Source organism: Eptatretus burgeri, chromosome 6 (genome assembly GCF_056783735.1).
Source record: "Eptatretus burgeri isolate ZD-2024b chromosome 6, Ebu_testis_v1, whole genome shotgun sequence".
Lineage (NCBI taxonomy): Eukaryota > Metazoa > Chordata > Myxini > Myxiniformes > Myxinidae > Eptatretus > Eptatretus burgeri.
The window spans coordinates 29459495-29483923 of NC_140966.1; the positions used below are offsets into that span (position 1 = coordinate 29459495).

General features: G+C 44.2%; 1 long non-coding RNA gene across 8 annotated transcripts in view; it reads left to right on the forward strand.

The window, feature by feature from the left end:
* The window catches only part of LOC147024464 (uncharacterized), a 213082-nt gene that overhangs the window by 164846 nt on the left and 23807 nt on the right, over positions 1-24429 (forward strand). The window contains exon 1 of one of the 8 annotated variants that reach the window (XR_015059043.1): positions 22034-22081. The exons of 1 other annotated variant lie outside the window; for it this stretch is intronic. This is a non-coding gene — a long non-coding RNA (uncharacterized LOC147024464). Of the gene's footprint in view, positions 1-22033; positions 22212-22476; positions 22778-23200; positions 23505-24429 lie in introns of those variants that run through there. 6 more of the 8 variants (XR_015059038.1, XR_015059040.1, XR_015059041.1 and 3 more) reach the window with 6 other exon arrangements.

Consider the following 24429-nt stretch of genomic DNA (forward strand, 5'->3'; position numbering starts at 1 on the left):
ATGCCACAATCAAATTCAAGATCGCTTGAGAAATGTAGGAGATAGATTTTGAAAATCGTCATTCGCATGAAAATCGTCATTTTCGCATTTTTTGCCAACTTTGAAGTCGCGTGACACGAAAACGAAAGCGAATATCGAAAATCCAGCCTGACCAAATTTAGATATTGTCCCATAGATTCATATGCCACAATAAAATTCAAGATTGCTTGAGAATGTAGGAGGAGATAGGATTTCAAAATCGTCATTTTCGCAACTTCAAAGGCCTCGTGACCTTGACCTTGACCTTCGGTGACCTTGAACGTCATACCATCGTGTACGTCTCATCGACCTCTATCAGGATCACTTATGACCAGATCTCCCGCTTAAACTTCATTGTGAATGGACGGACGGACGGATCGTCACCTCTCCTCTCAACACCAATATTATTAGGTCATGCTCGAAGAGATGACCTAAAAAGCAAACCTCTTCGGGAACGCTCCTAAAAATTCTGCCGAAATCTACTGAAAGAGGCGTAACCCACATGACGTCATCTCCAGAACAACAAAGGCTGCACGTAAATGACTCGGGTTGGTGGTCTACGTGATTGTATTGGCTTCCTGTGTGTTTCCACATTCGATTGGTTGACTCAAACGCTTCGTTCATTTCTGCTTTAAAAAAATCAAACATTTGGTTTTGAATAATGGATGACATGGACTTTGATTTGTCTGGTAGCGACAGTGAGTGTGAGAGAAATGAAGGATTTTGGTCTGAATCAGATGGAGAATTGTCGGATAACGTAGTCGCGGGAGGTGAAGTTCAGGCAGCTGGAAATGAAATACGGCCTTAGCAGTTCGAGCCCGAAGCAGGACAAGCAGAGAAAAATGGCGATGAAATTCCCGGCGTTAATGATGATCGGGAGGACATCGAAGGAAGACTTGGCAATAACAACTGGTTAGACTAAATCCTATTCGTAATTCAATGATGTAAATTCTACTTGCATACTGCTCGATATCAGAAATATTTTAGTGAGGTGACGTGACCAGCGCAGCGGACATGTTGCACCGCGGCGAATGAATCATAAGCAAGGCCAGCCCATGTCATGGGGCCATATCTCTCCGCGCATAAAATGAAGCAATCTCGCTGTCCGGATACGATGAAAACTTGTGTGCGGAACACACCTTGCGACACAATTGTCTAGAGTAGTCTGATAAATCTGACGTTCTGTTGCATTTTTATTTATTTTATTCCTACTGTCGTCATGTAGAGCCAGTAGAAAACAATGAAGAAAAGAGAATAATAAAAGAAAGCGACAGCACGTCAGATTTATCGCACTAGTCGGACGGACGACGGATTTCTCGGACTAGTCTAGACTCTAGAGTTGACAAGTAACTTGTATTAGTATGCACACAATGTATAAGTCAATGCGTAAGAGTCCCGAGGCCATGAGGCCGTGTCATTGGACAGATAAATTTGTCTTTCATAATTGTGCCAACATTTTTCCCTGTTCATTTATGACAGCATTTTGGCTAAATGTTCATGAATAGCAAGCCAATGGAAGCAGTACCCTCACTTTAGAATAAACCCATGTATGTCGAGTGCAGCCATACCTGGCTTGCATGTATGTGGAATCGTACCTATCCCAGCAGGCTGGTTTCAACAAAAAATTCAATAAGCTGCAAAATGTGGGTGCAGGTTTTTCACATTGTTTGATTTTAAAATTATCTCCTTGCGCCTTGAAATAATGCAATATTAATCTTTAGTATTTTACTTGTATGTCCCTGTAAGTTTATTTTTTAATGGAAAGGTTCAACAGTCGCATTTTATATTTTGTGTACATGGTATAGCCCTTTATTGTGCATACATGTATTGGATTTGTACACGACTACGACAAGGTAGTAATGGATAAATGATTGCCTCGTGATTGTTGTGCATACACGGCTCAGAGGCAGAATTTCTTTTCCGCGAAACAATCACAGGAATTAAGAGATCAGTGAGATAGCAAACACATGTGCACAATACATTTGTACGTACTTTATACGGCGCGCGACGTCTAATCCATCCACTCTGTGCGAGTCGCGTTCTGGAGATGACATCAATGGTCACGTGACCTGCGGTTCGCTGAACTCAACTTTTTTGAGGGGCAGGGCATAGCATGTTGTGAAAAGCACTAGAAATGTTCGAAATATTGGTCTAATTATCCCATTGTTGATTTAAAAAAAGAAACATGGGTGATTTCTTCACAAGGAAGGTCAAGTTAATATAAAAATAACCAGAAAACTTTGAGTGTCATGGGACCTTTAAAGAGCTGCAAGTTGCCAACCCCCGGTGTAGGTCATACTATCAACCCAATTCTTCATTAGAAGGTGAAACTTAAGGCACATCTGTGTTCATACATCGTAGGTAGTATTATCTTGAAAAAAAACTTGAGCTGCATTGCTCATGTGGTTTAGTGAGGCTAAATTGACAAATCTTCCAACCTGCATATGGACTGATCGGTTTGAGCCACTTGCTTCAAGGTCTATCAGCTGTCACACGTCTCTCTGGACTTCATCCAAAATCTTCTTGCATAGATTTCTTAATGTCCAACGTCTGTGCAACAACAGCTTGCCTAGTGCCATTTCCATCACGATGATCACGAGCAGTTGATTATCTCCCGAGAGGCTCTTTCACCCAAACATTTCGATTTATGGTATCAGACAGAAGTTATCGGGCCCTTTATACAGTTACGGCACAAAATTTACGTGTTTATTGATCCGCAATCTGCACGTACACTTACTTTGGACAATAAAACAGCAATTGTGATTCAGATACATTCATTCATTTAATTTGGATGTGGCTGGGATCACATGCATGATGCACGAATTATCGCTGATTGGTGCATCATGCATGTGATCGCTGACCTTGTATCATTAACCTTGTATCACAAAAGGCGCTGACCTTGTATCGCGAACAATACCAAAACTGTAGGTAATGTACTTAAATCCATTCGAAGTTTGAAATTTGAGAATCAGTGAAGACCAAACGAATATCCTTTTGTGCATGGTGTACATTATTTCTGCCTGACAGCCTGAATTCTCATTTTTGAAGGGAATGAAATATCTGGCCATCATTTTGAAATGACATTAACAGCTTTAGTTGTCATTGCAGAAACTCCACTACAATACTACATGCCACATGTCATCATATTTTTTATTTTTTTTGTATACCTTGTCGAGGCTCGTGTGAGAGCCAACACACAACGCACAGCAAGGAGGGCATGAGACAAGAGGGGAGGGAGTGGGAAGGACAAAACAGTGGGGAACAGAGACATTAGGAGATCTATGGAAGGGAGAGGGATGGGATGGGGAACATGGGGAATAGAAGATGAACATTACAGGGATTTTCAGGAAGGAAAGCATGGAATTTGAAGGAGATGGGCTTGGGTGGATTATCGGGGGTAGAAAAGATCGAGGATTTGGATGGGGGATGATAAGAGGTGGTGGTGAACAGCTGTTTTGAAAGCCTGGAGGGAAGAATGGGAATGAATAGAGTGAGGGAGTTTATTCCAAAGGCAGGGAAAAAGAGGAATGAAAGAGTGAAGATGAGCAGTGATTCGTGATTTTGGTAGTTTTACCAGAAGGGGGGTTGTTGGCGGACCTTGAGCGCCCTGCGGAAATGTGGTGGGGACAAATCGCAGAGAGAGCAGGGGGGAGGGCGAGGCTGGAGAGGAGACGGTAGAAGAGAGAAAGACCACCGACCAACCTGCGGTGAGAGAGTGAGAGGCCCAAAGACTCAGCCTCATCGCGGGAGATGCCAATGATCCGAAATGCCTTGGTTTCTACAGCGTGAAGCCGAGAAAGGTGGGAGGCAGGAGCACCAGCCCAGAGGGGAGAGCAGTACTCCATCAGGCTGTGGACGAAAGCTTTGTAAGTGGTCAGGAGCTCAGGTGGGCCGAGGAAGAACTTTGCACGACAGAGGATTCCCAGTTGGCGACTGGCTTTGGAGGCGAGGTTTGAAATGTGGCTTTCCCAGGAAACATTTTGATGCACCATTGCAATGTTTAGAGCAAATTAGCTTTGATTGGGTCGGTGATCTGATAATTGGGGGGGGGGGAAACACTCATGAATTGTATTTCGGATTGGAACCGGCATCCGCAGATGCCAGATGGTCATCAGGGATAGCCAATGACCCATGCTGTCAAATCCTTGCTATAATCCTGTTGCACCAGATTCTGTGGCATCATGGTTAGAACATTCACTCTGATTCCGGCGGTTCAAATGCGGTTCGATTTCAGCTCCTCCATGAGCCGAATCATACCAAAGACTTTAAATAAAAACCAAAAACAAGAGCTAGGATTGCTTTGCAAGCTATCCTAGCTATAAAAAGCTAGGATTTTCTAAGTTCAAAAAGGGCACAACTGGGAAAAATTGACGAAATGCCCTGAAACTCGAACTTGTTCTGAAACTTATCATAATAAAACCATATAGCAAGTTTCAGTTAAATGTGTTAAAGAGTATGGGGGGAAAAAAATCTGAAAAACCACAAGTGGGACGGACAGATTTCCCCTTCTGGTGAAACTGGGAGGGGACTAATAATGGTATGTGCTGCTTGCTTGAAGCTCAGAATTTAAAGGATAGAGCATGGGCAAACCCCATTGATTGGCATCTATGGGGAGGAGGAAATTCCTCGTTAATTGCCCTGCTGAATGAAGAGAGAAAATGTTTAAAGATGGCGTTGCTGGTACCCAGAGTGCTTTGTGAAGTGACGTCATTTCCCTCATGCTGTGTTTGTCTGAAGTCGTCTGATGTTGTCTCATGTACTTGCCTGTGTGTGTGTGTGTGTGTGTGTGTGTGTGTGTGTGTGTGTGTGTGTGTGTGTGTGTGTGTGTGTGTGTGTGTGTGTGTGTATGTGCGCGCGCGTGCGCATCATTAGTTTTGCAGATCCTCTAGATGAGCTTTAGATCCTGCAGCGAAATCAAAACCCAGGAGCTAAATGATTTATCACAGATGGGGATCATATTAATTTTTTGTCTTTCAACACGCTCCTGAACCCGCAAGTTGGGTGTATGTGCCTTCCCATTGATTTGAAGACCGATTTACTGTTTTTGGATCCCAATGTAGTGACCTTCCTTTGCAGCCCAATAATTCTGCCCGGTTTCTTGGAACCCATGCACCTTTTGATGAACAGAAACAATCCATATACATACCTTTGATTACTCTAGCGTGTGTGACATCTGAATGGAATGACGACTATCCGAATGGAGCGGTCGTACTTTGCCACAAGTATGAAATTGTAATTATTTCTCAATAAGATCAACTATTTCAACGTGGGCAACCTCCTTTTGGGGTGGAGTGTTTTTATTTCCCCGTATTGTGTTTTCACTGCTCGATGTTTGGGAATATAAAAGTACTTTAAAGAAGTGAAATATGAAATGGGTAGCCAAATAGCTGAGCTGTTTACATAGTAAAACCTCCTCTGAACGATCAATCCCATACCAAGACAGGCAGTGATTGGATATGTCAGGAGGATGTGTGTGTATTAGTAGGGATGCCTTAAAACCAGTTCACTGTACTTCCAATTCAAATGACACATTCATCAGACAAAAATGCTTTACGGAGTCTGTATTACAGTCGAGGCGAATTCATACATTTGCTTTGCCAGCTATTTGTTCGAGAATTTTGTAAAAAGTATTAAATTATTTAATTTTATTGAGAGCAGTAAAATATTTTATTTCTGTTTTTTTATTCATTTCAAATCACATTGGTCCAAGGAATCTTCAAAAGCTTAATAAACCCAGTCACACCTGGTTAATACCTGATCATGGTGGTCACATACATTCTGATCCTGACACACCAGGTTAATACCTGATCATATAAGATGCTTGGGATATGTTCTCTTTTCGTATGATGAGGTCTACCAGCAATCTGTTTGGTTTTCGTGCTTCAGAATGAGTGCAGTGTGTTGAAGTTGTAGTGTGAGCATACGTGAAACGTCGGAGGAATAAATATACACCACATCAAGCAAATTTTACATTGTATTTAACAAGCAAGTCAGTGTTTTGGATTGAGATTTGTATTTTAGAGTTGACTTGCAGGTACCCGCAGAAATTCCGCGTAATTTAAGATGGGAATTCAATTTCTAACCCCGCTTCCCCCCCCCCCCACCCAGCCCCAAGTCCACAATCCTTCCCCAACCTAACCCCAAATCTGCAATCCTCCCCTTATCCAACCCCAAGTCCACAAACACCCTCCCCTACCCAATCCCAAGTCTTCAAACCCCTCTCCACTACAATCATCAAAAACCCCTTCCCGCCCAAAATCCTCAACTCCCCCCCCTCCCAAGTCATCAAACCCCCACACCAAGTCCTTAACCCCCACCCCCTAAAAAATAAACTCCTTGGTCTCACTATCCACCCATGATCTTTCTTGGGCAAACCTTCCAAGGCTTCCAAGGCCAGCCACCGGGGCATCCTCCATCGTACAAAGTCCGTCCATGGCACACCTGAACTCCTATTCACCTATAAGGCCTTCATCTGCAGCTTGGTGACGTACTGCTCTCCCCTCTGAGCTGGCTTCTCTGTCTCACGTCTTGCTCAGCTTGATGCCATGGAAACCAAGGCCTTCGATGTTATTGTAATTTCCCATACTGAAGCTGAGTCTATGGGTCTATAACATCACAGACAGGTCAGTGGTCTCTGTCTTCTACCGCCTCCTTTCTGGTCTTGCACCCTTTGCTGTTTCTGTGCTTTGTCTCTCCCAGGTTTCTGCAGGGATGACACAGTCCACCATCAATCCCCTACTGGTGAAACTACCTAAATCCAGGATCACTGCTCACCTTCACTCATTTGTTCCTCTATTTTCTCACCTGTGGAACCAACTTCCCACATTCTCATCAATCTCATTCTTCCCTCCAGGTCTTCAAGACAGCTGTTCACAACCATCTCAGATCATCCCCAATTATAAACCTTGATCTTTTCTGCACTCATTAACCCCACCCAAATCCCTCCTCCTTCCAATTTTCCAGCTACACTCCCTCTCCCTGCCCCAAGCCCCAAGTTCACAACCACCCCTTTCCCAACCCCAAGTCCTCAACCTCCCCTAACCGCGAGTGCTCAACCACTCCCCTCAATTCAAATTCTCAACCCCCCACCAGAAATATCTGTCCTCCCCTTCTCCCCCTTTCTTCTTCAAGTCCTCAACCCTCCATCCCAACCCAAAGTCCCAAAACACCCCTCCGAACTCCTCAACCTCCCTCTCCCAACTCTGTCCCCACCCCAAGTTATCTGTCCCCCCCTTTTCTTCCCATTCTCAACAACATTATACAAGGATACACAAGGACTTTTTGTGCAGGAAGAGGCCATTTGGCCCATCATTTAATTAAATTAAATTTAATTATATTTTTCTATTGTCCACATGAAACATGGGAATTTTTCATCACCCGACAATTCAATTCCAAAATGGCGCATCACATCGTTATCGCATTAGCATTAAACATGTGAATTGATTTCGGCACAAGTGATAGTCCAAGTCGACAGCACAAGGTAAGTGGAGCACCAATGCGAATACTTGAATGATTAAAACATGCCTGTATTGTTCCTGTTCCCATTCGTTAAGAACAATGTGAAAAGTAAATATCACAATCTCTTCCCCCTTTCTTCCTACTCTTAACATTCCTGTTCTGTTTGTTAAGGACAATGTTAAAAGGAAATAAAAAAAAAACCTTTAATTCACAATCTCACGAGATGATGGAATCTCATAATTCTTCAGTAAAATTGCAGCTAAGTAAGCACAATGATTTTTTTTTTAAAAAACAACAACATATAAGGTCGTTCGTTATGAAAAAAAAAAAATACAACCACAACTCCTGGGACAAAGACCTTTAAAATGAAATGGGGGTTATGGTCCCTGGCTGAGTCGTTTAAGAGGAAATAGATCGTCAGACAGAGAAACAAACAAGCAGTCATAGACTGGTACTTACGAAATCGTCAACTTGACCTCTGACCTTGTCTAATAAAAGCTGTCTCAAGAGAAGGTAGCGACGCAAACCAGAAGTTTCTACGATGATTCTGTACCAAACCATCAAAAATCGAATATTTGACCTCACCGTGACCTTGACCTTTGACCGATTTTGACCAAAATCTAATCAGCACTAGCCACCACCCTCCTGAATCACGTGGTGTAATTTGACATTGGTAGCTTCTTCCGTTCTCGAGTTATCGTGCCTACAAACAAACACACAAACAAACACACAGACAAACACACAGACAAACACACAGACAAACACACAGACAAACACACAGACAAACACACAGACAAACACACAGACAAACACACACACAAACACACAGACAAACACACAGACAAACACACAGACAAACACACAGACAAACACACAGACAAACACACAAACAAACACACAGACAAACACACAAACAAACACACAGACAAACACACAAACAAACACACAGACAAACACACAAACAAACACACAGACAAACACACAAACAAACACACAAACAAACAGAAACGGAACTGATCAATATACTTCCGAAATCTTTAGATTTCCTAAGTAACAAACCGAATAAGGATTTTTATTGATGTAGGAGATTTATTATCAATTTGGGATATTGTGCTTATTTGGAATGATGGAATGTGGACCATCTTTATTTGCATGTTGGTGGCTTTGTGGACAGTTACTGATGAAGGGTTTATGCCTGAATAACTTCGATTGAGATCTTCTTGTTTCGTATGCAGCACAAGGTTTCATTGGGGGCATCATTGGCTGAGGGTGCAGCTGCACCACTGATGTTATGCCCTCTGCTGGTTTGGGGAGGAATTTGTAATTTGTTCACGGTACTGGTGATAGCTCCCCTACTCTTCGCAAAGGACACCGTGAGATCTTTAACGTCCACCAACGAATCCTGGTAAACGGGAATCTCGTTTAACGTCTATCCGAGGACGACGTTTAACGTTTAACACACATTGAGGAATCACTTTGCCTGTGAAACACCAGGACGACATATTGCAGCTGTGCCGACATTCGCATCCACACTGGATGGCTCAGAGGGGAGTGTGTGTACCTCTAGGGTCTAGGGCTTAAGAGATCAGTGATGGAGGAAAGAAAACCAGGTGGGCAACGCAGCAGAGATGGAAAGACATCAAGGCAGTGAGGATGCCTATCAGTTAAAAAAATCCCGTTGGGGGGTTGGGTGCCCACCTGCATTAAGGTGTGGGCATGCACCACTTCCAAATAACTCCAACACTCAGTGTACACCATTTGTTTATAATGACTAAAACAACCACAACAATAACAAAGGAACATCGTGATCAATGTAGGAGACCGCTAGGCCCCATGAATTGTATGTGCAATGGTTGCCAACCTATGGTTGTTTGTATATGCTCTAATAATCCGTTTTAAATGCTGAGCGCCGAGCAAGAAAGCAGCACGTATCAACTCAGAGCAGACACTCCAACCACAACGACATGGAGTCTTATTAACCCGAACCATTCTCTCCCATCAGAGCCTTACTGTGCACTTCAACTTGGTGTCCACTGTTCACATTTTTCCCACAGTAATCATTTTAACTGAATACTTAGTGTTCACAATGAACCAGTAATTATTCGATCACCTGGAACCTAGTCCTGGGGAGATTGTGGGATAGCACGTCGTCTATCAGTCAGTCAGTCCATCCATCGCATCAGTCCGTCCGTCCAACAGTCAGTCCATCAGTCAGTCAGTCAGTCAATCCGTAAACACTTGCAACTTATTCTCCAAAACTGCTGATGGGATTGTGACCAAACTTCGCTTTAATGATATTTGGTATTTTGCAAATTTAATTTAATTTTGCAAATTTAATCAAGTTTATTCATGACATTAAAAAAGATTGGGGTCTAAGGTGGTCTACCACGGGTAAAAGTGAGTCCAGGTTTGACCCCCCTAAAATAGGTATTTCCTCTTTCCTCGGGAACTGCACACACAATTTCGATGAAACTTGACCACAACCTTTATCACCCGTGATGTCACAATCTTTGTTCACAACATTAAAAAATAGGGGTCTAAAGAGTCATACGGAGTGGGGGGGAGGGGAGTTGCCCCCCACAAAATAGGTATTTGCTCTCTTCTAAGAAACTAGACACACAATTGTGATGAAACTTCACCAAAACCTTCATCACCTGTGATGTACCAAAGATTTTTCATGACATTAACAAAATCAGGGTCATAACATTGGTACATTTTGCTGATTCTGTCCCATGTTGACTTCCTTCTCACACCTCAGTTTCATTACTCTACCAGGTGAGTACCCAGGGGTATTGCTAATATTTTTAGCTCACCTGGACTTTAGTCAGGTGAGCTTATGTGATCGAGCAGTGTCCGTAGGTGAGTGAGTGAGTGAGTCCGTAAACACTTCAGTCATTATCGCTTGAACTTGGCCACAAGCTTCATATCTGATGCCTAATGAAGATTTATTGACCGCATCAAAATCTGTGCTCATTACGGGGGGTCTATGGGAGGTTCCCCCCTCCCACCACACACACACACAAAATAGGTATTTGCTCTCTTCTCCAAAACTACACACACGAGTTTGATGAAACTTCACCACAACCTTCATCAACAGTGCTGTACCAAATTTTATCAACTGCATCAAAATCTGCACTCATTAATGGGGTCTACAGTGTTTTTTTTGACCTTCCCCCCTCCCAAAAAAATAGGTATTTCCTCTCTTCTCCGAAACAACACACACAATTGCGATGAAACTTGACCACGACCTTCGTCACCCATGATGTACCAAAGTTTATTGACCACATCGAAATCTGCGCTCATTAAAGTGGTCTACAGGAGGGTCTTGACCCCCCAAAATTGGTATATGCTCTCTTCTCCGAAACTACACATGACTTCGATGACACTTCACCACCCGTCATGTCCCAAAGTTAGTTCACGGCATTAAAAAAATTCAGGGTGTGAGGGGGTCTGTGGGGGGTTTGAGTGACTGTTGATCCTGATCCAGGTGAGTTCCAGGACTGGCGATCCTATTTTTATACAAATGCTGCTGACATTGGTGCAATTTCCATTCCTGCTGTTGGCCTAAACAACTCATCAAAATCAAACGACAGAGGACACTGCATCAGTGTGATATTGGGCTGGCAGAATGGCCTATCGATCCTCGAGGTATGCACACTCCCCTCTGAGCCATTCAGCCTGGGTTCAAATCCAGACCCAGCTCCAAACTGTCATCATGGTGGCTTACAGGCCGGGTGATTCATCAATGTGTGTGCCGTCTTTCGGATGGACGTTAAACTGGGCGTCTCATCTGCTGGTATTAATTGGCGTTCTTCACGAAGAGTCGGCGAGCTATCGCCGGCACCCTGGTCAAATCTCAAATTCCTTATCTAACATCCAGGGACCACTGAATCAGCGGCACAGCTGCTCCCCCAGAAATGACGCTACCCACCGGTACATGCTGCATACTAAAGAAGAAGATGATGTATGATATTAAATCGTAGAGACAAAGTTCCACCTTGCACCTTGTTGGAGTACGACGTGTGGATTGGATCAGTGCGTATGTATGTGGTACACACAAGTGAAGGGGTGGGATGAAAAATTCACCCAAATAAAAAAGGGGGGAAGCTAGGAGGCTGGAGAGAATCCAAATAACAAGGTTCCAGTCATTGCACATCAACATGAGGTTGGAATAGTGATGTGATCATCTCTGAACTCTATACAGTCCGTGATCGACCTCTGATGGGTCACATCCGATTATAAACGCCAATCTGTGAAATGTCATCCGAGGGAAGCACTCATGTAAAGTCACCTGTCCCCCTAATTACAGAACTGGTACCATTGCCAAATTACAAATTGCACTTCAGATGGACCTTAAGGTTGACCATCAAGTCTCACATGGGCCCTCCATGATGTTTAACCACCTGGCGATGCCAAGTGGCTCCATGGTTATTCTTACACTGGAGATCGATTCAATAAAGGAAACTGTTATTTAAATTCCCATGAAGTATCATCTCGTGATTCGATAGTCACTAGTGTTATAGTGCCACCTATAGGGCCATTCTGTATTTTCACTGCCTTGCCTGTTTGAACAAAAGGTCATAAATAAACCCAAGCGAAATAGCCTGAATAGGGTGTTCGATCGTTTTTTTTTTTTTTTGTTTGTTTGTTTTTTCTCCCCATTACCTTCAATTTCTATCCTCCCCATTACCTTCAATTTTCATCCTCCCCACTTTCCAAACATCCCCCATTCTCCCAACTAATCTCTTTCTCATCTCAAAAAAAAAAAAAAAAAAATAAAAAAAAAAAACAACAACAACAACAACAACAACAACAACAACAACCTTCTCCCGATTCTGCTACTTCTTCCTCTTAACTTCCTCCTCGTCTTCCTCGATTTCTTTTTTTTTTTTTTTTTACACTTCCATGACCTAATCTGTTGAACTCTCTCATACATTATTTTTAACAACAAAAACGATCTTATAATGCTTCATCTTCCTCTCTCACACATGTGGTACTCTTTACTGTTTCACAATGCACTACTCTTCTGCTATTTTAACAGACTGCTCTCATTTCGACCTCTCCTTCATTCCTTGCCTAAAAAATCCAACTATTACAGCGCTTCTTCTCTCCATGCTCTGAATTCGCCTTCATTGCACCCTTCAAGAATTGTGTTAAATCGCATCTCTGACCTAAAACTTTTAAAAACCACAGTTTGCCATGGATGCTCGCTTTCCATCAACCATTCTTTTTTTCCAACTTCAGTGCCAACTCACCCCCCTCACCCCTCACTCTCACTCTCAAAGCAACCATCCCACTCTTCTCCCTCCAAGCCTCCCTCTCACCTCTCTCAAAAATTCCGCCCTCAGCTTTCTCCCACCTTTCATCCCCCTCACTCTTCCTTCTCTAAGTTGCCCCCCTCTCATCCACCAACCTGCCTCCCTCCACTGCCCTCTCACCTCCATCTCTTCACTCCACCTCCTCAAATCCTCAACTGCCATCTTCCTTGTCTCTTGTCCCCCCTCTCTCACAGCACCACAGAGCCTTTTCTCCTCCTCATTCGGCCCCCTCCCCTCGCTATTCTGCAATACCCCACACTCCTTCAGCAACCCTCCTTACCTCCCCCTCGTCCCTCGTCCGACCCTCCCCCGCCCCCTCCACCTCCTGCACCAAAAGCCTCCTCCCCTACCTCTTCATTAAAAGTGTGGACCTCAAATATCCGGGGCCTTCGCTCAAACCTTTCAGATCTTTCCATGCAGGTTGCCTCTGACAAACCAGACATTATCTGCCTAACAGAAACTTTCCTCTCCCAAGACGTGTCTGACTCCCAAGTATCTCTCCCTGGTTACTCCCTCTTACGGTATGACAGACCTGAGCCTCGTCCTGGTGGAGGTGTTGCTCTCTTCATCAAAGACTCTATTCCTCACTCTCCCTGCACTGCTCTCACTCCCCCACACCCCCAGGAATACCTCTGGCTTCGGCTTCCCCTCCACTCCCACCTCATGTTTATATGTGTACTGTACCGTCCACCGAACAGTGATGACTCCATCTACACCTCACTCTCCGAAAACATGGACCATCTTCTATCTTCTCATCCAAACTCTCTCTTCCTCTTATGTGGCGACTTCAATTGTCATCACGCCAGTTGGCTAGGTGTGGGTACCTCTCTCACCTGCCATGGGACATCAGCAAAAGCTTTCTGTGACTCATTGGGACTGACTCAATCGGTCAACTTCCCGACCCGGATCTCAACCAATGGTACTCCATCTCTTCTGGATCTGATTTTGACAAATTTCCCTGACAATATCTGCTGCTCTTCCTTCGCTCCAATTGGTTCTTCTGACCACGTCCTTATTAAAGTGGACATCTCTCTGGCTGTTATCAGAGAACCACCTCACCGCCGTCGAGTCTGGCATTTCACTCAAGCCGACTGGCAGGGTCTCCGAGCAGCCATCAAACTTACAGACTGGTCTCCTATCACTACTTTCTCAAACATCAACTCATCCTGGGAATTCTTTCAAAGAAACTTGCTCTCCCTCATGCACAGATTTATCCCCTCTCGTGTTCAGTTGTCTTACCCTTCCTCCCGCCCTTGGTTTACTGAAGCTTGTGGCGAGGCAGTTGTCCTGAAACAACTTGCCTTTGCCTCATGGAAAGCAAACCCAACTGAGGGCAATCTCAGTTCTTTCCACAAAGCTCGGAACAAGTGTGTAGCTACCCTCAGGAGAGCCAGAAAACAACATCTTTCTCATCTCAAGTCTGAACTCTCAAACCTCTCCCCCTCCTCAAAATCCTGGTGGCGTTTAATCAAATCTGTTTCTGGTGTATGTTCCCCCTCCATCCCCTCCCTTACCTCAAATGGCCGCACTGCTGATTCCACACGTGATAAAGCTGAATGTCTAAACTCGGTGTTTGCAGCTAAATCTTGTGTCCCAAACCCATCACTATCTCTACCCACTTTACCCAGTCGCACCCAACTGTCCCTGGACTCTGTATCCTTTTCTCCTGACAAGGTGGAGAGCTTGCTTTCAAACCTCGAGTCAGATTCTGCAACCGGTCCAGACGGCATCAGCCCACGTGTCCTCAAAGCCTGCTCTTCTGCTCTTGCTCACCCTCTCTCTGTTCTATTCACCCTCTCATTTTCCCAAGGTCATCTGCCATCTGCTTGGAAATCTGCTAACATCACTGCCCTGCATAAAAGGTGCAAAAACAGATCCCTGTAACTATAGACCAATCAGCCTTCTCCCAATCATCAGCAAGGTTATGGAATCCATCATCGCTTCAGACATGAAATCCTTCCTCTTCTCCAATGGCTTGATTTCCAATCATCAATTTGGTTTCAGACCAGGTCACTCTACCCTAGATATGCTGCTACTGCTCTCCCATCAATGGATGGAGGTCCTCAATGCCAGACAGGAAATCCGAGCCGTATCCCTGGACATATCACGTGCTTTTGACACAGTCTGGCACCCTGCCCTACTCACCAAACTCTCTTCCCATGGTATTCAAGGCCATCTCCACTCATGGCTCGCAGACTTCCTCTCCTGTCGCAGTCAACGTGTGGCCCTAAATGGAGTTCTTTCATCCCCTCTTCCTGTGCAGGCTGGAGTTCCTCAAGGTAGCGTTCTGGGCCCTGTTCTTTTTCTGGTTTTCATCAATGATCTCTCGGACTCTCTGGAAAATCCTCTATTTCTCTTTGCCGATGACTCAACCCTCTGCCGTACCATCTGTCATCCCTCAGACCGGCAAGCAGCAGCTTCTTCGCTCACTGCAGATCTGGATAAAATCACAAACTGGTCCAACACGTGGAACATGTCTTTCAATCCAGACAAATCTCACACTCTCACTATGTCTCTTCGAAAGGACCGTTTACAAAACCCCCCATCCACTTTCTCAACAATCCTCTGGAAGAAGTCTTTTCTTTCAAGCTTCTGGGTCTCACTATCTGCCATGACCTTTCCTGGGAAAGTCACATTTCCAACCTTGCCTCAAAAGCCAGTCGCCGACTGGGAATCCTCCGTCGTGCAAAGTCCTTCCTCGGCCCTCTTGAGCTCCTGACCACTTACAAAGCTTTTGTCCGTAGCCTGATGGAGTACTGCTCTCCCCTCTGGGCTGGTGCTCCTGCCTCCCACCTTTCTCGACTTCACGCTGTCGAAACCAGGGCTTTTAAGATCATTGGCATCTCCCGCAATGAAGCTGAGTCTTTGGGCCTCTCACTCAATCACCGCAGGTTGGTCGGTGGTCTTTCTGTCTTCTACCGACTCCTCTCCAGCCTTGCCCCCCTGCTCTCTCTGCGATTTGTCCCAACCACATTTCCACAGGGCGCTCAAGGTCCGCCAACAACCCCCTTCTGGTAAAACTACCAAAATCACGAATCACTGCTCATCTTCACTCTTTCATTCCTCTTTTTCCCGCCTTTGGAATAAACTTCCTCACTCTATTCTTTCCCATTCTTCCCTTCAGGCTTTCAAAACAGCTGTTCACCACCACCTCTTATCTTCCCCCATCCAAATCCTCGATCTTTTCTACCCCCGATAATCCACCCAAGCCCACTTCCTTCAATTCTCCTGCTTTCCTTCCTGAAAGTCCCTTTAATGTCCATCTTCCCCTCGCCATGTTCCCCGTCCCATCCCCATCCCTCTCCCTTCCACAGTTCACCTGTGTCTGTTCCCCAATGTTTTGTCCCTTCCACTCCCGCCCCTCTTGTCTCATGCCTCCTTGCTGTGAGTTGTGTGTTAGCTCTCATACGAGCCTCGACCAAGGTATACAAAAAAAAAAAAAAAAAAAAAAAAAAAAAAAAAAAATAGGGTCTAGATGGCAGCCGAGCACAATCTCAGGCCAGCCTTCACCCCTACCCGTGGTCTTTTATACCACTGTTAACAACCTCCCTTTTACTTACAGGTTGCTTTGTGTCCATTACATACTCTTATTATTGTCCACTGACCCACTGTCAATGCGTTACGTTCACCACTCGGTCACTTCACACTTCCATAAGCCTCGACTTTGTGGGCATAATAAAATTAACCGAATTCTAGTGTGATGAACAAATATGGCCTAACATGCTTGGGTCCATCAGATTTGCCACTCAGGTCACTCTGTCCACTGGAGCACCCTTTCTCATTTCATTACATTTACAACAAGAAAAAGAGCAATCAGAGATTGCAGACCCTCGCCAGGACTTCTTGTGTGTGGCGTTTGTGTACTGATGTGTTACGTAATTAACGAGACATAATTAGAACTGCCACTTAATAACTGCTGGCAGTGACATCTAACATCGATGATGCTAGATGCATCCAGAACACTTACGACAACTCTGTAGAGTGCATCTGCTGTCGAGTTGTTTTGTTGGTGATAATAGATGTATTATCACATATAACATCGACTGATGTTCAAGGCAAGCTTCCTCTCCTTTTCGTCCAACATCCACCGATGTGCCTCAAGTCTGTCGTGAACTGGGAGATCGATTCAAGATGTCGTACTTCTCTTGGAGAGTGATGATCAGGTCCTCACTTGAGAGCATCGGTCAATGGCTTGTGGTCTGTATAGATAGAGAATGTCCTCCCTTCTAACATATGTCTAAAGTGTTTGACACCCAGGTGGGCTGCTAGATGTTCTCTCCCTAATGTGCTATATCTGATATTTGCAGGTTGAAAACGTTTTGAGAAAAAGGAAAGTGGTTGCCAGACGTCATCTGCGTTCTGCTGCAAAACTTACGTGCAAGGCATCGGTTAAGAGGCATAGTGGTGCTTCAGCCTTGGGATGAACAAGAAGAGTGGCCTCAGCCAACCTAACTTTCACCTCTTCGAAGGCAGACAATTCTTTTTCATCGAAGGTGATAGGCTGATGTTTGTTATTCTTGTTACGGAGTTTGTCCGTCAATGGCTGAGATACACCTGCGCAGTTAGGGATGAAATGCCGGTAAAAATTCACAACTCCATGAAACCTCCCTCAACATGCGCAGTGATGGGGTTCAGGAAAGGCTACTATGATGTTTACTTTCTCCTCCACTGAGCAGATACCGCGTTTGTCTACGATGTGGCTGAGGAAGGTGAATGATGGCAAACCAAATTGGCATTTGCTGAAATTGATGACAATGCCATACTTGGCAAGGCGCTCAAAAAGCAATCGGAGGTGTGCCTCATGTTCTTCCTCTCTAGGGCTTGCCACTAGCAGATCATCAAGGTCAGCATGGATGAAAGGGAGACCACGATGACATCATCGATCAACCTCTGAAACGTCTGCGCAGCATTATGCAAACCAAATGGCATGGAACAAACTCATAGAGCCCAAAAAGTGTTGCGATGGCTGTTTTGTGTATGTTAGTCGGCTCTCCTGGTGTTTGGTGATATGCTCTGATGAGCTCTGTCTTGGAGAAAACGCATGCACATTTGTGGGAAGATGAAAAATCCTGCAAATGGGGAATTGGATAGCGATCAGGAATGGTGCGTTTGTTAAGTGAACGGCAGTCACCACATGGCCACCAGTTGCCCGGTGACTGCTTCGGGACCACATGCAAGGGCGAAGACCAGTTGTTGTCAGATTGTCGTATGATGCCGAGTTCAAGCATGCACTCGAACTGACTTGGCAAAAAAAAAAAAATTCACACGATCTGGGGCAAGGCACCATGGTCGTGCTGCAACTGGAGGTCATTGAGTTACTATGTGGTGAGTGGTCGAGTGCTTGATCTAACAATCACTGCATACTGAATGAGTAATCTCTGGGGATTCATGAAGGAGGGTGTCACAGCATGAAGGATATGTAGCTTTCACAAACATGGGGCTGATGGAGGGTGTGTGATTGATGATTCCCCACACAGTAAGTCTGGTTGTCATGGTGTCAATGAGCTTGTGATGTTTGACATCCATTAGAAGGCCGAACTGGTGAAGAAAATCAGCCCCGATGATGGGTGTAGGCAACTCGGCAACAACGAATACCCATAAAAATACTCATCGCAGTCTAAGATCCGGCATTAAAGATCTCTCCCCATATGTGGTGATGGGCTTGTGATTCACTGCCTACAGCTGGATTGATGTAGGCTGGCTGTTGCTTTTGTGAAAAGATGCTAAGACACTCACTTCAGCACCAGTATCCACAAAAACCTGCTACCTGTTACCTTGTCGGTTATGTAGAATGGGCGACTGGATGTGTCGCTGGCATTGGAATTTCCCTGCTCCAAAGGGTGGGACCGGTATGAGCATGGCTGATGCATTTGGGAGCCTTTTCTCTAAGCTTCCAATGGTACCAGCACTATTCGGCATGACGGTGGGCATTTGAGCTGGGATTGTGTCCTCTCGGTTGGCTTATAGATGGCCAGGGTCCGTGGGAATGAGCTGCTTACCAAAAGGAGTCTGATGCGAGTTGTCCCATGGTTGAAAGGAGTCAGAACTCACTGAAGATAATGGCATGTGCTACAAAGCTCCGTGAGTCAAGAGAGGAAATGCATTGCTGAAGATAGGGCTGCCAACGCAGTTTAACTCCTGTGAACTCCAGTGAACTTTTGTTTAACTCCAGTGAAATGCAAGTCCATGAGTCATTGACACAATGGTGTAACTAGCGAGCTGCCAGGCAGCGAAGCATCGTCACACCTCCGTTCCAACCTTCCTCAATGCCGGTCCGCTAAGGGGGAGGTAGGTGCAAGAGCCTAATCGTAGTGTATGGCAAAATGATTGGTTAGAAACCTGGGAAAAAGCATACCGACACTACTGCCATTGTTTGGAAAAGGAAATGGCACAAAGTTAATGATGTAAAAGTGCTATCAAATTGGCACCGATGAACAATCCACTCCAGCCATAAGTGTGTGCATTATCCATCGTAAAGACTTGAGGCCAGAGCTGAGAGGACACCTCTGCCAGCACTGGCTGGACGTTATACCAGTTATATACATTGATGAATCGCCAGATCTTCTCGTAATATTGTGTATTCATTGTTACTTTATCTTTCGGCATGCCGGATGGGTGGAATGATTTCATAAGGAGGACTTTTATTCTGTAGCTAGTCAGTATTTGCTGCCACTCAGTTTGAATCATCACAAGGAAATTAGAAACAGGTGGAGGTCAATCAATCCATCATGCCTGCGCCACATCAACACCAGATCAAATAAGAAAATGCAAAATGTTTTTTTTTTTTTTAATGAAGTGTTTTTTGTGTTTTTTTTTGGAGTTTCTGTTGGTTTTTCGTAGACCCCCTCAGACCCTGATTATATATATATATATATATATATATATATATATATATATATATATATATATATATATATATATACATACATATATATTATAATGAAAATGCCGTGAACAAACTTTGGTACATCATGGGCGATGAAGGTTGTGGTCAAGTTTCATCAAAATTGCTTGTGTAGTTTCTGAGAAGAAAGCAAATACCTATTTTGGAGGGCAACCGTCGTGGACCTCCTTAGGGCCCGATTTTTAATGCCATGAACAAACTTTGGTGCATACACGGTGATGAACGTGGTAACGTTTCATCGAAATCCAATGTGTAATTTCAGAGAAGAAGTTGAAAGTATTTGTGGATGGATAGACGGACGGACAACACGCCATCCCATAAGCTCCTGGAACTACGTTCCAGTTGAGCTAAAATAGCAAAACCGTCGGGTACCGCCCGTAAAATTCCAGATGAACTGCCATGACATTATTGAGGTAAAGATTGTCAGGACACAATGGATAATGGCTGTTGTTACATTCACGGGGGGGGGGGGGGGGTGGTATTGCATTGGTTTTTGCAGACATTGCTGTGGCTCTCCAGATGGGTTTCTTTCCTTATTTCTTTTTCTTGTTTTGTTTTCGATCCTTCTGCTGCAGGACCTTCCTTCCCCTTGTCTTTCTATTCTCTTTTTGAGGCGTTCATATTATCTCATGCAGTGGTACTGTGTGGATTTTGAAGATTTTGAAGAGGGGGAATTAGAATAAAGTAAAAGAAGCGAAAGCCGTGGCGGCGGCGGAAAGGAGAGTGTGAGGAGTGAGGGAGAGAAAAGGTGGAAAATGAACGGAGGACACGCGTCTGGCCTGAGTGACGAGAGACCTGGCCTGTAAGACCTCATTGAGGATTGTAGTGATCCCCCCGAGGGCCGCCTGTTGGAGGCACCGTATGTGTTGAAGACACTGAGGCAGAGGAGAGCCTCACTGGGACACATTGGTTGGAGGGGGAGCAGAAACGTTTCCTCCTCCTGAGTGTCACCTGAGCCGACCTGAAGCAACGTGTGGCTTCAAGGTGTTGCAGGATGCTCTGGATGGTTTGTTGGCAAAGTTTGAGAACCTAACCAGAGAGAGGGAAGGGTGGCGATGAAGTGTCAGCCTTGTGGCCTGTGGCTGGGACGAGGCCATTGGAGCATCAAACAAGTCTGAATTCTTTTCTTCTTCTGATGAACACGAGGTCGAAATGACGTCATAGGGGCGGGGCCAAATCGAGCGTAAAAGAGCATCAAATAACATTAAAAACATCCTTTCAAGATATTTATTCAAGAAAAGAACAATGATCAAATGTTAAAGTGAAGCCATATACTATTCATTAAACCCAACATGATTTTCTAATTCTGTGAACCTTTTAAAAAGGTCGTCGAGCATTTCTCGCGTGGAAACCTTCGTGATGATGTAGTATATCGACGGCGGAACCGAAACCAGATGTGTTCAACTCCACCCCTCCCCAAGTTCAATGCACCAATGGTTGGCGGCTTGGCGCTGAAAATGGAGATTGCGGCGTGTACCTCGAGTAATGTTCCAACAGTCAGTGTTACAGAGTGTTTTGTATTTTGACAAGCCGGTAGGCGGACATGGGTAGTCGACTACCCAATAGAACCTGACGCGATGGGCCTGTTTGATGGGGAATGACCTGAGGATTAAGCACAAGAAAATTCATGATTCGAGCTTCAAGGGTTAATGCTGCAGATTGTTTTTTCGTTAAAATACCCCCACATTTAGAGGTTTTTCGGCCGTTGCTAGGCAACGGAGGGGTCCATAGCAACGGTTCTTTCTCACACATAACTCGGACACACCATGAACCTACCATACCAGTTTCATGTATGTCAGACTCAGTCTCTGAGATATAACGAACTTCGTTTTTTTATTTTCGACCAGGGTTCATTCAAAGTCTATCTTCTCCGACAGTTTTCATAGGATCCGGCTGGAAATTTTTGACAATATGGCTGAATGTACTGCCCACAGTCGCTCATGACCCGATTTTTGATTTTCGAAAAAATAATTTTTTTTATGATTTTTCTTAAATTTCAAAGTCCCGTTGCTAGGCAACGGTGGTGTCCATAGCAACGGTTCTCATTTGCACACAACTCGGTCATGGTATGAACCTACCCACCAAGTTTCATCGAAATCGCCATTTTAAATACTGATAATAAGGGTAGAACAAATCTCAAAAAAAAAAAATGTTTTTTTCGACTAGATCGACTACCCAATACTTTGCAGCTGTGTATTTTATTTGTTCCTAAAGATAATCGCTTTCTGGTGTTATATATATTCTTGGAAATGTCTGTTTAATTATCGGAACTTTTTAAGGTGTATAATTATTATAGTTTTCTTTTGGATGGTCTTTTCCCTTTCCTTATAAGTGGAAACTTTGTTATTGATGTTACGTGTAGAAGATAAAGATCAAGCGTAAGGCAAGTCATTATTCAATGTTAAAATGTAACTGAGGTGAACGAGAGACCGAAAGACTTTATGTTGTGAAATGGGAACAAGCCGGCTTTAATAAAGCAAAGGTCAGTCCGATGTAAAATGTTCGCCATTGTGGTAATGTATAGCATTTGCCGTACTTTTTTTCCCCTTGTTCTATGTACTTTAAACATTTATTTTTGAAAGATATCGTGTCATAAATGCGGTTGAAGTTGTCGCGGTGGTGTAAACCGTCGTTCCTTTTAATTTGTCCTTGTTACCTTTTATTTTTTGACCTATTTCTAAACGTGTGATGCGAACATCGTTAAAATTAAGGTGCATATGATCCATTAATGTGATTCAAGTTAATTAAAGACTAGGAAGAAGAAGAAGAATAGGAAAATGAAGAAGAAGAAGAAGAATATATTGGGAAAACGGAAATGACGTCATGTCGCAACATTCACAGCGGCGTGTTGTGAGTTCACGGATCAGGTGACTGTCCCAAAACAATATTTGCGAGGTCCGATCGAAAAGTTCCAGGACATTGGTCCTTGTACGAGTTAAAGACACACTGATCTGGTTATCGTGTCTTTCTGTATTCAAAAAAAAAAGAAGACGCTTCCAACTCGTGTTCCTCTCCTGCAGGCAAGGCCGAGGTCCGACGTTTTGACCACCGAGTAGTCTTCATCCGGGACATGTGCCAGGTGGTTATCCTCCCAGGAGGGAGGTCCTGTACTGTACAATCACGTGATCCCACCCCTAACAACTTACAGTCCCGGATAAAGACGGAACCTTGCCTGCTGGACAGCTAAACTCGTTCATTTTGACTGTGTGTGTCTGTGTCACATACACAAATTGGATGGCCATCGACAAGTCACAGTGAGGACACTGTGCAGGCCCTTTCTCACCTTGTCTGAAGTCTCTGCTGCCATTCGATGAATACCATGACTGTGATGGATGTCTCCCCTCGAGTGGGGCGGATAACAGCAATTTTTGAGAGGAATCGTGCAAATGATGATACAAGCATCAAATTTGGCACATTTGTTCTCCAGGGGATTCTAATCAAATCTGTCCGATTGGCTATTTGAAAATCCAAATTTTTCAACATTTGGATTTTCAAATGGCCAATCGGGCAGATTTGATCAGAAAGCCCTGCAGAACAGAAACGCCAAATTTGATGCTTGTATCATCATTTGCACGATTTTTCTACTATCTACTACACTAATGGGTTCTATCGGACCATGCTTATGGAAGATGTAGCTCGAGACGGTGTCGGACAATCGGAAGCAGCAAGGATTTGACGCATGCAAAGGATTGAAAACTGCTGTGAATAACGACCCAACTAGATGAGACCGCATCATCATTGTTGACGGAACGATGGTTGTACCTGTACGACTCCCAAGACGAAGAGCCAGAGTTCTTCATCACAATGTATGAATAAATTCTGAACCGGCAGGTCCTTTGGGAAGTCTATGCCCATTGTTTGATACCAGGCGCATTGCTTGCGACAAATTCGGTCCAAAAGGACAAACTGTCGATGTTTTCTTTTCCAAGAACGTCTTCACTGGTCTCTTAAATGCTCATGATCTGTTCACAGCGCGAGTGGATCCTTGAACACCACAATGCGTCATGCCACACATCACTTCCCATCCGTTCATTTCTCCCACATAGACCACATTGCACTGCGCGCCTTGTCACCTCTGCCACCGAAGGTGGCTCTGTCTGTTATGTTTTCAGCCCTGTCTGTTTGTCTGTGAGCAGGATATCTCAAAACTTCATGGACGTATTCGGACGAAACTTAGTGGACAGGTTGGGTGTGTGACAAAGACAAATTGATTAGATTTTGGTGAAGATCCAGTTCCAGATCTGGATACTGGAATTTTAAAAGTGATTCTTTACTATCATGAGATGGGGCCAAAATTGATATGTCACATGATATTTCAAAATGATGTGGATGGATTATGACAAATCTTGTTGGATAAGTTAGGTAGGTGACAAGAACAAGCCAATTAGATTTTGGTGTGTGACAAGTACGAATGGTCTTGATGCACATCTGGCCTATTGGTGGCATGCAACGTGTAAACTTTTCAGCTTGGCAGAGGTGTGCACTCCAGCGAGTGCCGTTCTTGTGATTTAATACTGTTTTTCCAATTTGAAGTATCTGCTTGACAGGTTTCACAGATGGATGCTTTCCTGTCAGCTAGTTGGCATAATTGTCTACGGCCTGTGTTCTCAGATCTTTACAAACATTAGAAGAAGTGTATAAAAGTCGAGGACTTATTTCAAAGGGGATCAGATGGAAAATTAATTTCTTAACATAGTTTGCTCATTATAGGGTGAGTCTTGGAACTTTTTG